Genomic DNA, 16,271 nt, shown 5'->3' on the forward strand with positions numbered 1-16,271 from the left:
ACGGGATCTAACTAGAGAATAGTAGATACTTTTTATTGCCTTTATGGTATATAAGTTACGACTAGATCGTGTAACAAACCCTAACATCTTCCAAGAGCCTGTCACCACCTTATTAATGTGAGGTTGAAAGGTGAGTTTGTTGTCGAATGTAACGCCTAGATCCGTGTGACTTATTTCTACAGAAAGACATTATTTTACATTTATCAAGATTCAGAAATAATTCATTATCAGTACATAAATTCTCAAAAAATGTGATGAAGCTCTGAAGTCTCGAACAGTCACGGACAGACTTTATTGCTAAGTAGAGTTTAGTATCATCTAAATGTGAAGCATATGCATCACATAAACATTCCGAGTTATAACTACGTAGTAGTAATAAAATGACGTTTAGGAAAATAATAAAAAGCAATGGACCTAGGTTGGAACCCTGTGGAACACCCGACGTGGAAAGATATATTTTTGATAAGTGAGTTCCAAAGACAACTCTATTTTTCCTATTAGACAGGTAGGAACTTAATAGACACATTAGGCTTCCAGGAAGATTCAGTTCAACAAGAGATTCCAAAAGCTTCGAGATATTGACTTTATCAAATGCCTTAGAAAAGTCTGTATATAACGTGTCAACTTGTAAACCAGCTAAAAAAGAGTCATGAATAAACTGTGCAAAACATAAAAGGTTAGTAACCGTAGACCTACCAGGGAGTAGAGCGAAAAAAAAATCAAAAATTTGGAAAATTTTTTTTTGCTCTATTTCTGCGGATCATGTTGAAACCGATGGTGATCGATTGTCCTCAGACCTCTCGGATGTTTACGCCACTTGGTGCTTCGCTCGCTTCGGTACTCGCTTATTATTGTCGTAGCTCTATCCTTGTCGCTCCAATGCATAGCCTCGTACTCGCTGTGACTCGCTCTGTCATCGTTACTCGTCCAGCGTTACGTATTTATACAAAATAATTCATAAAAATTAGTAACATTTTCATTCATTCACTCATAACATTCACGATGTTGGATTCGAGCCTGGAAGGCTATACCCCAAGTATTGGGCGTCGAATAAAAATCTACCACGTTACAACCTTCGAAAAAAACATTTTGGAAATCATTCCACAAGTAAAAAATTCGGACTTAGTATTTTTATCGATCGGATGGTGAAATTTCAACCAAAAAAATGAAATTTTCCCTAACAGAATTGAAAAAACATTTTTTGACATATCAACCGTGAAAGTTGGATTTTCAAGCAACACACAGAGGGCGCAAAGAATACGATTTCTGACACTCTATAGTTTAGTTAATTTACCTCGTACTAGTATCGAAAAGTAACTTCTCTCTCTCTATCTGTCTCTACATTTCTGCACGGCTGCTAAAATACGCTATAGATGAGTCGAATTATTTTTTAATTCAACAAACGTCCGCTTGGTGGAGTAAAAGTCGCAAAAAAAATCTTAGTGACAGTCGAATCTTGTAAACGACTTCAACATATACGCAGATTTAATCCGTCGCTATTTAATCTCGTGTGACAGGCTTTGTGTTTAAATTATAAAGTTATTAATAAAAATGAGTGAACTAATAACAAAAACATTAACTCCACTTAATTTAACTACTATGGCAATTACTTTAAATAAAATAAACAATGATAAAACATTTTTCACGGTTCTTTCAAATCCAACTTTCACAATTGATATGACAAAAAATTATGTTCGATACTTATGCTCAAAGGTAGGGGTCCTGACAAACTTGAAGTGAAGGCACGCGTTTGAGACTATGATACATTCTCATCAAGACCTCGTACTATATCCGGACTCGCTACGCTCGTCCGGATAAATAACTCGGTCTTGATAAGAATGCGCCATAGCCTCAAACTCGTGACGTCACTTCAAGCCGTCAAAATCCCTGCCTTTGCGCATACGTATCGAAAATAACTATTTTATCGTACTTCTGTTAAAAAGCATAGTTATCTGAATAGTTTTGATATTAGTTATTTTCACTCTTTATCGGTTTGAATTAAACTCACAATATTGAATTGAATTGAATTTATTGATTTATGCCAAAGCCTTCACTGGCCAGATGGCAAAAGAAAAATATACATTTTGTGAATACAATACATTTTTAAATTTTTAATTTAAACATAATAATTAGAACTTATATATAATTATACATAATAAAATATTAGTAAAGGTAATATTGCTTATATGCTAATTTTGAAGAAACTGTTTAAGTGAAAATTATAACTAATAGATTACAATATTTATGATTATGATTTTAAAGATTTTAGTTTTGATAATTTTAGTGATTTAATAAATTTTACTGATTTTAATAATTTTAGAGATTTAACTGAAAATTTAGTTTGAATTTAGATGTCTAGATTAAAAAGGTAATCATAAAGCTTATTTTTAAAAATTTCTATACTGGGAGCATTTATCATATCGATTGGTAAATCTTCCCAAAGACGAATGCAAGTAACTACAAATGATAACTCATAAATAGCTGTCGTAAATTTAGGTAACTTGAAATTTACATAATTCTTTTTTGCTGCAAGTCTTACAGAATGTCTAGTATCAATATCTTCAATAAATAGTTCTCATAAGTAGCTAGGTTTATCTATATTCAACAGTTTATAAAAATAATATGCTAGGTAGTACATTCGGCGGCTTTTTACTGACAGCCATCCAAGCTCTCGTCTATATGGTGTAATATGTTCATCCTTTTTCAAATTATAAATAAAACGAATCGCTGTATTTAATGAACGTTGTAATTTGCAATTCTCATCAGCAGTACAGCTAGTTAATACTATAGAACAATAGTCAATAAGTCAATAAATCAATAGTCAATAAGTGGAACAATATGTTGAATACGTTCAATTAATGTTTTTAACGTACAATACGTTCAAATAACGATTTTAACGTCCAATACGTTAAACTTACGTTTTCAAGGTCTAATACGCTAAAATTACGATTTGAACGTTCAATACGTTGAATCTATGAATTAAATTTTAACTCAGGTAAAGACTAAACAATCATTTTAAAAAGTTCAAACATTATAGCAAGAAAAATATTACTAATAGTCTAAAAAACTGTCATTAATATCGTTGCTTGCTTCCAATAATTTTATCCCTTGATTGTCAGCTTCAATATTCCAGGATTCATAAGTATTTATCTTCATGTTCAGCCTGATATTGAGCCATTTCTTTGGGAAGCACCTTGGTGAACTCAATGAACCACCCGGGTAAAAAAACTATACATAATTATTTACAATTATATGTGATTCATATATAATTTTATATGATCATATATAATTATATAGGGACATTTTTCATAAATGATTATATATATGTAATTTTTTTTACCCGGGTGGGTAGCAAACGAACTTGGAACTTTTCAGCTTTTCCGTATGTGCCTTGAAACATTCCTTTTTCTCGACCGATTTTTTCGGTTTGAGAATTTTTATGAACTATAGACATGGACTAATTTTATCAATATATAGGTTAATAAGATAAACTGCTTAACCGAAATTGGATGATAATCATAAGATACGTTGTAATTGTACCAAAAATCTGAAAAATAAAACAAAAAATTAGAAAAACGGTAGACCCTGAAGGCCATCCGTGCAACTTCCCGCTAATTTCATACCTAGGTGCTTAAAATTTCACTAATGATGTTTTTGAGCTCTCCAAGCTCAAAAATACAATTTATGTGTTATTTTCAGTTCTCTAAGCTTAATGGAATTGCCTCTCTATGCTTTTGAGCTCTTAGAGCTCAAAAGTCTTATAGAAGTTTGATAAAACACAATTTTTCAAATTTTCAAACTGCCATCACTTTCAATGAATTGACCGATTTTCACGCGTTTAGCAGCATCCAACACAGTTTTTTCAGCCTCATGAAGAATCTTCAAGTTCTAATTGATAAAACTAGGAAATTCGAAGTTATTCCGAACAAACACTTTTTTCGGTTTTTTTTTTCGTCAACGATAACTCACGAACAAATGAACCGATTTTGACCAGACTGGCAGCGATCGACGTAGTTTTTTTATGTTAAAAGCTGATTAGTTTTTGGAATCGATCGGTAGAGCCGTTTGAAAGTTATTCCGAAAAATGTCGGAGTTATGTTAAAAAAATCCTTTTTTCCAAATATTTCGTCGAGGATATCTCCCGAACCAATCAACTGATTTTTACGTTCTTGGCGGCGATCGACGCGGTTTTTTGAGTTCTAAAAATTATTCTATTTCACCAAAAACGATTCGAGAAGAAATGTTGAAGTTATGTGAAAAAAACACTTTTTTCGGTTTTCTTTCGTTCTCGATATCTCTCGAACAAATCAACCGTTTTTGACCGGATTGGCGGTGATCGATGTAGTTTTTCAAGCTTAAGAGCGGATTAGTTTTTGAAGTTGATCGATAAAGCTGTTTAAAAGTTATTCCAAAAAAACCACTTAAAAAAAATTTTTTTTCTTAGTTTTTTTTAGATTTTTAAAAATTTCTCAAAATCTATCGATCCAAATCGGTTCAAATTCACGGGAAATTTAAGTTTGAGGGAACTCTTTAGAATGCCGTTTAGTAGGTTCCGATCGGCTTAGCCGTTCAAAAGTTATAAGCGAGTCACATAGTCACACACACACACACACACACACACACACACACACACACACACACACACACACGCGCGCGTGCGCACACACACACACACACATTCGGGGCTGAGGAGAAACTGCTACCGGACGCGTCTCCCCGAGCGGATGGGAGGATGCTCGCTGTCCTTGGATGACACTTAATCTCTTAGTTGATGAGGTACAGCGGGTAGGAGCCAAGCAAAATAACCAAACAAAATAAGCTCCCGTGGACAAAACTCACCTGTAATGGGTTGGTCACACTAACTGACTTAGCAAGATGATCGTTCTCTGCTGTGACCTACTGGGAGTGACCGGAACCTGTATCGTAGTTTCCGACGATGCAGGCCACGGCTGATGTGAGCTTGCTCTGCCGAGGTGTAAGTTGCAGCAGTGGATCAGGAGCCAGCCACTTCGGGCCTTGATCAGGAAGTACGCAGTGAGTGTTAGAGATCGGAATCTTCACCACTCTGAGCGAGTCTAGTCCGTCCGTGTATTCCGGGACTGGCTAAGTGTCGGCTAGGCCTCAGGGAACTGGGGTAGGAGTACTATCTCCGAGAGTACACCCGTTCCTTGTTATGGCAACCCTCTCCACTCCGTACGATGCGCTGGTAAATTAAAAAGTATGAGTAATTCACAGGAAACAAACAAGAGTGAAAACGGGCCTCATGCCCAGCAAGACGCACTGCTACTTAATGCAAAGATGAAGAGGACAGATTCTCTGGTACATCTGGAGAAGCTAGTCAGTGGACTGCAGGACTTTCTCCAAACCAAGCACAATGTCCACAAGGAGATCAAGCCGAAGTCGACGAACATCTGCAGTGCCCTGAGAAGGTTCAAGAAACTGGACAAAGAGTGGCAAGACATCCAACAGCAACACGGTAATGTCGTGATGAAGACGAGTGCGACAGCGATTTCACCTGCAAAAGCCGACACGTTTGTCGAAGACATGGACACAGGTGGCGAGGATGACGTCGAGCCAGTTGTCGATGACGGAGAGGAAACTGGAACCGATATCAGGCCTGGGAAAAGGAAGGAGCGAAATTCCCCAGACTCAATGATCAGCCGTACTAAGAAGAAGAAGGACCTTAAACCAAGTCCTCCGAAAAACGCGGTAACACAGAACGGCGGAAAAAAGGAGGTGAATGAGTGGCAAAAAGTCTAGTCAATGAAGTTCAAGAGAGAGCAAGCAAAAAAAAAGGCTCCAAAAGCAACCGCCAAAAGAGCCCAGGTCAGAGCCTAAGCGGAAAAAACCGCGCACACGGATCAGGCCGGACGCACTGATCATCCGCCCAGCAGAGACGGCAAAGTATGCTGCGATTCTGAAGCAAATAAAGCAGGACGTCCCTGACGAACAGGTCCGTACTACAGTGGATAAGATCCAAAGAACTAGGACCGGGAGCTTGCTGATTACGCTTTCGAGGAAGAGCACTGACCGAGGCCAAGCCTTACAGAAGACCATCGCGGGCATCCTCCAAGAAGACGCGAAGGTAACCTGCAAAGGACCACAGGAAGACGTCGAAATCCAAGATCTTGACGATACCACAACCAAGGAGAATATTCAGACCGCCTTGCGAACGCCCGGCAGTACACTGGTGGAATGACCACATCAGCGTTCTTCGGAAAGAGTGTCTAAAGAAAAGAAGAATATACCAGCGTGGCTATTGACGACCTAATTCTGCGGAGCTGGTCGCAGAGTACAAAAAAGCCCGTCGATCATTGAACAAAGCCATCAAGGATAGTAAGAGGCAATGCTGGAAAGAGCTCATCAACGAGGTGGACAAAGACCTGTGGGGTAGACCGTACAAGGTGATCATGACTCACCTAAAAGTCAAACAAATGCGGCACCCACATGCCCACAACTTCTGCAGAGAATCGTTACCGCGCTGTTTCCGCAGCAACGCGAGCTTCATTACCAGTTAGCTCAAGGCGAACTGGAGGACATTCCACCTGTCACGGAAGAAGAACTAAAGGAGGCTTGCAACCGCGTAGGGAATAATAAAGCACCAGGATTAGACGGAATCCCTAATATTGCCTTAAAAACAGCTATAAAGGCAGCACCGGCATTATTTCTGGATGTTTACATCACCTGCCTCAAAGAAGGGATTTTTCCTCGAAAGTGGAAACAGCAACGGTTAGTGCTGCTTCCTAAAGGGAAAAAGCCACCGGATGAACCGTCATCTTACCGCCCACTTTGCATGCTAGATACAGTGGGTAAGATATTTGAACGCATAATTCACCAGAGAATTGAAGTAGTAGTCGACCCACTCCTGGCAGACAATCAGTATGGATTTCGGAAAGGACGATCAACCCTGGACGCAATCAAACTGGTTGTTGATACGGCCAAGGAAGCAATCGCAGGAACCAGATGGAAGGGTGGAACGAAGAAGTATTGCCTGGTGGCGACTCTAGACATCAGAAACGCCTTCAACTCCACCAATTGGGAATGCATCATGCAGGCGCTCCAAGAGAAGAATGTACCAGAATACCTTCTTAAGATCGTAGCAAGCTACTTTGAAAACAGGATCCTGAAGTATGACACGAAGAACGGTCCGAGGGAGTATGATATTACTGGAGGTGTACCACAAGGTTCAGTTCTAGGCCCGCTCCTGTGGAATATTATGTATGACGGTCTATTAAGACTAACTCTGCCAAGAAACGTCAAACTCGTAGCATATGCAGATGACGTAGCCGTAGTGATCGTTGCCAAACACCTTGACGAGATAAACCATATGTTCGATCTTACTTTTGAGCGCGTTAAGCGGTGGATGGACGCAGTGAACCTGCAACTGGCGCAACACAAGACTGAGGCAGTGCTTATTACCAGCAGAAAAGTGGTAGAGACCATTAAGCTGAAAGTCGGCGAACAAGAAATCACATCACAACCTTATATCCGATATTTGGGAGTGATGCTTGATGCCCGACTCAACTTCAAGCAGCAAGTGGAACATGTCAGTGCCAAAGCGTCAGTAGTGAGGGCTAGTCTCGCACGACTGATGCCGAACGTCGGAGGCCCAAAACAGAGCAGGAGGCTATTATTGTCATCAGTAGTCACATCGGTGCTCACTACGGAATATCCATTTGGGCCGACGCACTAAAGACGCAAGAATCATGGAGAAAGGCTGGACCAGTATATCGACTGAGTGCCCTACGAGTAGCTAGCACCTTCCGCACAATATCAGAGGAAGCAGTGTGTTATTTCCGGTACTCTGCCTCTCAGTGTCCTAGCTGAGGAAAGACGGAACCTATATCAACGAAAAAGGTCAACCACACTGAGCCCTGAAGAACTTAGAAGGGAAGAACGGCAACACAGCATCGCAGGATGGCAACAGGAGTGGAATGCTGCAAAGAAAGGTCGGTGGACGTACCGTCTCATACTTCGGATTGATGTGTGGTTCAACCGGAGTCACGGTGAGATCAACTATTATTTAACGCAAATGTTATCAAGACACGGATGTTACCGGAAGTAACTTTACCGCTTTAAGTTAGAGAAAATTCTGAAAAAGAGAACCCAACCAGAGTCAATAGTAGAAGCAATGTTGTCGTCAGAAGCTGCCTGGAATGCCACAAGCACTTTTGCTACAAAAGTGCTTACAGAGTTGCGATCCATTGAGAGGAAAAGAACGAAAGACAGAATCTAGAAGGAAGAAATAACATCTTAGCCACCAGAAGGAAGAGCGGCAGCTAATTCCTCCCCCCGCGAAGAAATGCCTTACGGCGGTACCATGGGGGATCAGAGGATAGAAGAGAAAGGGGTTTTAGGGTTTAGTGGGTAGGGGCGTCAGCGTCGAGTTTTAGTATGACGCTGCGTCGAGTCGCCACATATCCAGGCCAAACAGCTATGCCTAGAATCCGTAAAAAGGATTCCCCCCCCCTAAGGAAAAAAAAAAAAAACACACACACACACACAGACATAGTGACAACCTCGCGGGGATAGTCAGGGAAGCTTCCTGTGACCTTCAAACGTCGAGATGTGATGAAAACTCGATTTTTGCAAAACGGGGTGAAAACAATAACTTCCTGATTTTTGAAAATCTTCGATTTTCTTAGCAGGAAGTTAAAAATCAGGAAAACGGTTGTCTCTTAAGGCCATCCCTGCAACTTCCCGCTAATTCCATACTTGAGCGCTTAAAATTGCACTTATTACGTTTTTGAGCTCTTGAGCTCAAAAATATTAATTTCGTGTCATTTTGAGCTCTCCAAGCTCAAAAAACTGATAGGAGTTTAATATAACACTGTTTTTTTGAATTTTCAAATCACAATAACTTTTGAATGAATAAACCGATTTTCACGCGGTTAGCAGCATTCGACGTAGTTTTATAGGCTTCATTAAAAATCTTTTAGTTTAAATTGATAGAACGAGGAATTTTGAAGTACAGTCAAAACCGTTTACAGCGACTTCGCTTAAAGCGACGTGTCGGTTATTACGACAAAATTTTTTAGTCCCGTCTCTATTACATATAAAATTCTCAAGCCAAAAACCGCTTATAACAACATTGATTATAGCGACAAATTGTTTATAGCAACTGAATTCACAGTACTTATAGTAGTAAACTCATAGTAAAATACATTGGTTATAGCACCTGATAAATACTTTCACTCGTTTAGCAATGAATATACTTATGATGTCATCAAATTCTTTTGCAGCTTCAAATTAATGAGAATCACAATTTTCATTTTAGTTAATGGTCTTACAAGTTGTAGAAAATAATTTCGTTACAATCTTAAAATAATTCTCCGACAAAGTAACTGATTATTTTCAAAAATAATTATGTTATTAAATCTATATTATTAAATGTAGTATTGAAATTTATACGTGGTTTTATTAAAAACCATTTTATTACAGTGTTGAATAAATTAATTTATGTGTAGTTTAATAAATATTAAATAAACTTTCATCAAGTATTGTTTTTTAAGTTAATCCGTGCATTTTTGTTTTCGAATATAATCTATGCATTGCTAATTTTTACTTATAATGACTGTCGGCTATAACGACTATTAACAGGAGGTCCCTTCAATGTCGTCAATAAACGGTCTTCACTGTAATTCCGAAAAAACACTTTTTTCGAATTTTTTTCGACAACGATAACTCACGAACGAATCAACCGATTTCGACCGGGCTGGCGGGAATCAACATGGTTTTTTAATTTTAAGAGCTGATTAGTTTTTTGAATCGATCGATACAGCCGTTTAAAAGTTATTAAAAAAAACCACATTTCAAACATTTTTTTTCGTTATTTTTTTGAGATTTCTCAAAATCTAATGGTATGAATCAGTCCAAAGTATATTCAAAATTTAAGTTTGATCAAGCCCTTGGCGCGAATGGCGCCAACCGCGAAGAAATCGGTCAAGTCGTTCAAAAGTTATAAGTGGTTCACATACTTACATATACGCACACACATACACACACACACACATACATACAGACATAGTGACAACATCGCGAGAACAGTCAGGGAAGCTTCCTGGCACCTTAAAACGTTGAGATCTGATGAAGACTCGATTTTTGTAAAACGGGGTAAAACCAATAACTTTCCGATTTTTGAAAATCTTTGATTTTTTTAGCAGGAAGTTAAAAAAGCCCTATTCGGACAGACACAACACGGTAACATCATCCGAAAATTAATCATGGATCATTATTTGTGCGTTGATCGCCGCCAAGCTGATCAAAGTCAGTTGATTCGTTCGAAAGATATCGTGAACGAAAGAAAGCCGAAAAAAGTGTTTTTTCGGAATTACTCAGAAATTTCTAATTCGATCAACTAAAACTTGAAGATTCTTTATGAAATTGAAAAAAAAACTGGGTTGATTGCTGTCAACGGCATAAAAATCGGTTCATTCATTTAAAAGAGCTCAAAAACATCATAAGTGCAATTTTAAGCGCCTAGGTATGGAATTAGCGGGAAGTTGCAGGGATGACTTTCAGGGTCAACCGTTTTCCTAATTTTTTTTATTTCAATCGTGTGAAAACTATGATTTTAGATAATAAATTTAATTTACGACTGCAAGAAGACTTCTGTCGAGAGGTAAGACATCACAAACGGTGAATTTGACCCTCATGTAAAGAAGATTTTTTGAAAACTTCTTGAGCTTTAATCAAAAAGATTCATCAGAACAATGTAAGATACAAATGTAAAATTATAAAAAAAAGACTTACCTTCTGTTCAATTTTTTCGTCCATGAAATACCGATCTCTGAGCTCATTGATGACCCCGATGGTTTTCTCATTCTAAAAAAAGTGTAAATGTATGATTCGAAATTTCCTTAAACTATCAGACTAATTTGTAGAGTTTTTGATGTTTTTTTTTTGACAATTAACTACATTTTCAATTAAAAAGTAGTTTTAGAGGTAGATTTGGTAGAAATCTATCTTTTGTATTGGTCCTCATGTCGAAACCCACTCAGAATTCAGTCAAAATATCACCTAAGTAGTCGAGTGAGGCTCAACAATGGCATTAGCTTCAAAGATTATGTATCCCTCGTAGAAATGATCAAGTTTTTATTCGATTAAATCTAGTATCTGGCTATCGATCATATCTAGTAACTGGCTAGTACAATATCCAGTAACTGTCTAGTTACTGGCCAGTTTTACTAGACATCAAATAAAACATGGTGACACTTGTAGATTTGGAGGTTATTTAAAATTAAATATAGATAAGTTTGTTACAATTAAAAAAAAAAATAATAATAATAATAATAATAATAATTTACTATTTTTTCCGAAGATCGGTGTTTTTACTAATTAAAGAGTTCTATATTTCAAAGCCATTATCCCCGATCCAAATTGATGTTAGACTAATTTTAAATTTTACGTTAAATTTTTATTTATTAAATTTATTTTCACCACTTTTATTGTTGGTATGAGCACCCAATACCATCTTCGGGTGAATATATCTAATAATTAAAAATTTTTTATTTTTATTTATTTATATGGTATTGAGTGCTCATACCAACAATAAAAGTGGTGAAAATAAAAATTTAATGTAAAATTTAAAATTAGTCTAACATCAATTTGGATCGGGGTTAATGGCTTTGAAATATAGAACTCTTTAATTAGTAAAAACACCGATCTTCGGAAAAAATAGTAAATTATCGAAAAATCCTGGCCAGACGGACTACAATCTTCATGCAATCAAGTAGAAGATTAGAGTCTACGTATTTAAAAACATCTAAAATACATCATTAAAAATTTGTCAATATACAAGAATTACTCAGTGGGTCTTAATAGATAACTGAATGATAGTTATGGACAGTGTCTCGGATAGCTTAAGGGTAGAGCAGTCACTCTTACTTTGGTCACTGACCTGTAAGGACCTAAGCTCGGAAGTGTCACTCCTACACAATAGGGCCTATACCTAGTAATTTGTCACATTTCCGAAATGATTAAATACTCAGTATTATTCATCTTCAATTTAAATAAAATTACCAGTTATATCAGTGAAGTTATATAGTTAATTAACCTAACTAATATCAAGGAGAAGTCAGTCCGGTCAATGACAAACGAGTCATTAACGCAGGAGGCTTCTCCCAAAGTGAGTAGTACAAATCCATCAACCGATAAAAACAGTGCAGTGACTCCAACATTTAATAACACAACATTAAACTGTGAAATCAAAAAATTAGTGGAAAAAGCGAAAAACAATCCTATCTCTGTAGATGATATCAATAATCTATCGCAAAAAATTGTGATTCATAAACTCAAAAACAATAACATTAGTATAAGTGCTCCTGTAAAAAAGTCAACAAACCGGATAGTGAAAAATTCCTCTATGAAGAGGAAAGCGAATCTAAAAGGGGAAACCTCACCTCCAATAGCTAAGAATACATCAAATTCAGTAGATACAGACCCTATAAATTCAATAGACATGGAAACAACAGAATCACCAGAGGACAAAATTACCAAGCAACTAAAAAGCTTGGAGTCCACCATAGTTGAGCTTAACAAAGTTATTGAAAACCTCACAAGGCAGAACAACCAACACAGAGTCCTCAAATATGACACGAAAAACGGTCCAAAGGAGTACGAAATAACCGGAGGAGTGCCATAGGGCTCGGTTTTGGGTCCTTTGCTGTGGAACATCATGTATGATGGTCTCCTGAGAGTTGCATTACCATCAGAGGTGAAACTTGTTGCATATGCCGATGATGTAGCAGTAGTGATTGTCGCGAAACACTTGGAAGAGATCAATCTGGCTTTCGATATCACATTTAGCCGGATTAACCTATGGATGGAGATGATGAAGTTGGAGTTAGCCAAGCACAAAACTGAAGCTGTGCTCATCACCAGCAGAAAGATCGTAGAAAACATCAAGCTGAATGTCGGCGAGCAGGAGATCGCATCGCAACCATTTATCCGATATCTGAGGTTGACGCTGGATGCCCGACTGAACTTTAAGCAACAGGTCGAACACGTAAGTGCTAAAGCATCAACAGTGGTAACTAGTCTATCAAGACTAATGCCGAATGTTGGAGGCCCGAAGCAGAGCAGGAGACTATTGCTGTCGTCAGTAGTCACATCAGTGCTCACATATGAAATATCCGTTTGGGCAGACGCGCTGGAGACCCAAGAATCATGGAGGAAAGCCGGACCGGTCTACCGATTAAGTGCACTGAGAGTTGCAAGCGCCTTCCGCACAATATCCGAGGAGGCAGTGTGCGTCATTTCTGGAACTCTGCCTCTTAGAGTTCTAGCTGAGGAAAGATGGAACCTATACCACCGAAAGAGGTCATCTACGCTGAGCGCTGAATAACTGAGAACTGAAGAGCGACAACATAGTATAGCAAGATGGCAACAACTATGGGATGCTGCGGAGAAGGGAAGATGGACTCATCGACTTATACCAAGGATTGACGTTTGGCTTAACCGGAATCACGGCGAGGCCAACTACTATCTGACCTAGATGTTGTCAGGACACGGCTGTTTCCGGGAGTACCTTCATCGCTTTAAGCACGATAATCCCCCAGAGTGTCCGTCTTGCCCAAGAGTTGCTGAAAGTGCGGAGCACGTTTTCTTTGAGTGCCCTTGTTTTAACCCACAGCGTGATGAGTTAGAGAAGATCCTGAACAAGAAAATCACACCAGAGTCAATAGTAGAAGAAATGCTGTCATCCGAAGCTGCCTGGAACGCCACAAGCACGTTTACCACCGAAGTGCTTACAGAGCTGCGTTCCATTGAAAGAAAAAGGGCAAATGACAGAAACTAGAAGGAAGGAAAAATAACAGCTTAGCCACCAGAAGGAATAGCAGTAGCTAGATCCTCCCCTCACGAAGTAATGCCTGACGGCGGTTTCCATGAGGGATTAGAGGAAAGAAGAAAAGGGGTTTAGGGTTTAGTGGGTAAGGGCGTTAGCGTCGAGTTTTAATATGACGCTGCGTCGAGTCGCCACATATCCAGGCCGAACAGCTATGCCTGGAATCCGTAAAAGGGATTCCCCCCCCCCCTAAGTTAAAAAAAAAAAACACACACACACACATACGACATAGTGACAACCTCGCGGGGATAGTCAGCTTCGGGGAAGCTTCGTAGGACCTCAAAATGTCGAGATCTGATGAAAACTCGATTTTTGCAAAACGGGGTGAAAACAATAACTTCCCGATTTTTGAAAATTTTCAATTTTCTTAGCGGGAAGTCATAAATTGAGTATTTAAATATAAAAATAATCTGTAATATATTTAAAAAAATCGTCATAATAACCGAATTGCGGTTGTGGGCAATCAAAACAAAAACTCCAGACTATCTAAATGAATTATTAAAAATTTTACGAGTTCTTCCAGATTTGCCAATACGTGTAAAGACACTTTTAAAAATAACCGTTATTTTATTTTTTTAATTTATTAATGTTTTGAGGTTTATATTTAAGAATATAATATATTAAATTAATAACTTATTTCATAGTTCTTAATACTTTTATAAATGAAACTTTTATACCAGCTGAATGTTAAATTCATAAATACATTTTATAATTATTCCGTTTATTAATTATCACTATTTATATTATTAATATTATTATTCTTTTGAATTGTAATAAACTTATCTATATTTAATTTGAAACAACCTCAAAATCTACAAGTGTCACCATGTTTTATTTGATGTCTAGTAAAACTGGCCAGTAACTAGACAGTTACTGGATATTATACTAGCCACCCAAGAAAAACGAATTAGATCTGGCCATATATAAACAGATCTGGCCAGATCTTTAAATTGTCTTTATCTGACGAGATCTGGTCAGATCTTTAAATTACCCGGGTAAAAACGATTATATATAATTATATACAATAATAAGATTATATATAATTGTATATAAAAAAAAAAACGGCGCGCGCTGGAATTGAACCTTGCACCTGGCGCTTGAAAGTCTAATTGATTACCTGTTTACCTACGAGGCTTTCTTGAAGAGTAGAGTTTGTAATAAATACAAGTAATGCAAATCGTATCCATGATCGAATTTTATTAAATTTGCAAGTTATTAATTATCAATATACGCTGATAAAAAGATTTATTAACTATCAACAAATTAATTTATTCGAAGACAATTATTAAATTTATTAAATTTTAATAAATATTTTTTAACATTCAATAAATATTTATTTGAGAGAAAAGTATATTTATTAAAATAGTTTATAAGTATTTATAAATAGTTAACACATATAGTTATACCTGGCCAGATATAATAAAATCTTTTTATGTCCGATGTGTTTTTCAACCCAGATATAGTTATATCTGTTTAGATCTGATCAAATATGACTAGATCTGATGTATTTTTCAACTCAGATATAGTTATATCTGTTTAGATCTGATCAGATATGACTAGATCTGTTCATGTCTGATGTATTTTTCAACTCAGATATAGTTATATCTATTTAGATCTGATCTGATATGACTAGATCTGATTATGTCTGCAATCCCATATCTGATCAGATATAAATAGATCTGACCAGATATAATTATATCTGGTCAGATCTAAACCTTTTTCCCCGGGCAGTTCCTAGCTTAACTTAAGTCTAGTTAAACTAGCCAGTTACTGGCCAGATATTTGATTACATTTCTACTAGGGATGTATGTATATATGTAATAGAACGCGGCTTGTAAACATGATAGCTCCTACAATTCTGGATAAATGTTAATGAAACTTGGTATATTCATTCCTTGGATGAATACCTTGAATATAGATATACAGATATATTTGTGAATTTAGATATACAGATACATGGAGTGATCATATACTGGTACGTGATCATCTATTGGGGCTTTTACCTTACTCCACAAATTACTGGGAAAATATAAAGATAATTTATTTCTGAGAAATCCACCTTTTATATCGGTTAAGGCTGAATGGTATTCTTATAACATACAGAGAATACTAAAAAATAAATTTTTATAAATTTTTAACATAGAAAGAAGCAATATTGTCAGCTGTCAATTATTTTTTTCTTCTTCCATTTCATTTCTAAAATTTAACATAAAATTCAAGTAACTGTTTGCACCTAAACTTTAAAGTGTCGTTATTTGTTGTAAGTAGAATAAAATAAAATATTTTTAAGTAGAATAAAATAAAAATATTTGGACTCTATTTATGTATAGAATTCTTGGAAATTTTCTTCATAATCTAAAAATAAATGAATTCCTTCGTGAAGAATAAGGCTTAACGAAACTGAAATAAAATTTCTCGATTGAAT

The 16,271-nt window shown here is 37.0% G+C and overlaps 1 long non-coding RNA gene across 1 annotated transcript; it reads right to left on the bottom strand.

Moving 5' to 3' along the window:
* Positions 1-1,971: 1,971 nt before the first annotated feature.
* LOC123262543 lies at positions 1,972-14,815 on the bottom strand. Its single transcript, XR_006508980.1, has 3 exons — positions 14,733-14,815; positions 13,484-13,491; positions 1,972-1,981 (listed from the first exon to the last, which is right to left on the bottom strand). It is a non-coding gene; the product is annotated as an uncharacterized LOC123262543 (long non-coding RNA).
* Positions 14,816-16,271: the final 1,456 nt, after the last annotated feature.

The sequence above is a fragment of the Cotesia glomerata genome, linkage group LG4 (genome assembly GCF_020080835.1).
Source record: "Cotesia glomerata isolate CgM1 linkage group LG4, MPM_Cglom_v2.3, whole genome shotgun sequence".
In the NCBI taxonomy this organism is placed as follows: Eukaryota; Metazoa; Arthropoda; class Insecta; order Hymenoptera; family Braconidae; genus Cotesia; species Cotesia glomerata.